Below are 992 nucleotides of genomic sequence, written 5' to 3' on the forward strand. Positions count from 1 at the left end.
CGCCCGCCGGACGGACAGGGATTCAGCACTGGGCTCTTCCCTCTTCACTCGCCGTTACTGAGGGAATCCTGGTTAGTTTCTTTTCCTCCGCTTATTAATATGCTTAAATTCAGCGGGTCGCCACGTCTGATCTGAGGTCTTTAGTCTGGTCTGCGAGCGTGCCCTTCCATGCCGCCCCAGGCGGCTACCCCCCAACCCCTGGAAGCTCCGGAGGCAGCCCTGTGTCTCCACAGACAGCCTCACAGCACGCTCTGGGTCGGGGCGGAGGGTAACCGGGCGGGTGGGTCTAGCCTTGGGGGGACGTAAGGGAGAGAGAGAGAGGGCGTCGGGGTGCGAAGCCTCGGGCCTCCCTCTGAAAATCCCTTGCGACGGGACCCCAGCTGCGCCACGGAGGCGATCGACGGAGGGGCGACCCTCAGACAGGCATAGCCCCGGGAGAAACCCGGGGCCGCAAGGTGCGTTCGAAGTGTCGATGATCAATGTGTCCTGCAATTCACACTAATTCTCGCAGCTAGCTGCGTTCTTCATCGAAGCGCGAGCCGTGTGATCCACCGTTAAGAGTCACGCTTCTGGGTCCGGGCGCTCTGGGGCGCCCGGTTTTTCAGTACGTCGGCCGGCAACAGAGGGGGTGCATAGGGGATTTTTCTTGGCCCTGTTGCCCCGGGTGCTCGGCCTCCGCCGTCCCTCCCTCCGGCGGGGAGGGGAACAACGGAGGGCTCGAGACTTCTCGACCTACCCCCCGGTCCCGCAACCCCGGGGAGAGGGGTATAGGGGCGCACGGGCGAACGGTACCCGGGACGGCCTTTCATGTGGGTTTTTTCCTGGGCGGGGGGGAACACGGCAGGATCCCCCAGAGAGGCCAGGCGTCCGTCGGGACGACGGAGCAAGAGGGGCTCCCCACACCCTCCCGTCGTCGTCGTCCGCACGGCGATAACCCTCGCTGGACCGTCGCCGCCCCTCCGCGTGCGGGTAGCTCAGGCAGAGCGGAAGTA

General features: G+C 65.0%; 1 non-coding gene across 1 annotated transcript; it reads right to left on the bottom strand.

Moving 5' to 3' along the window:
- Positions 1 to 409: 409 nt before the first annotated feature.
- Positions 410 to 563, bottom strand: LOC141164927 (5.8S ribosomal RNA). Its single transcript, XR_012250973.1, has one exon. It is a non-coding gene; the product is annotated as a 5.8S ribosomal RNA (ribosomal RNA).
- Positions 564 to 992: the final 429 nt, after the last annotated feature.

Source organism: Phyllobates terribilis, unplaced genomic scaffold (assembly GCF_046119375.1).
Source record: "Phyllobates terribilis strain yellow unplaced genomic scaffold, ASM4611937v1 Scaffold_10__3_contigs__length_209671492, whole genome shotgun sequence".
Lineage (NCBI taxonomy): Eukaryota > Metazoa > Chordata > Amphibia > Anura > Dendrobatidae > Phyllobates > Phyllobates terribilis.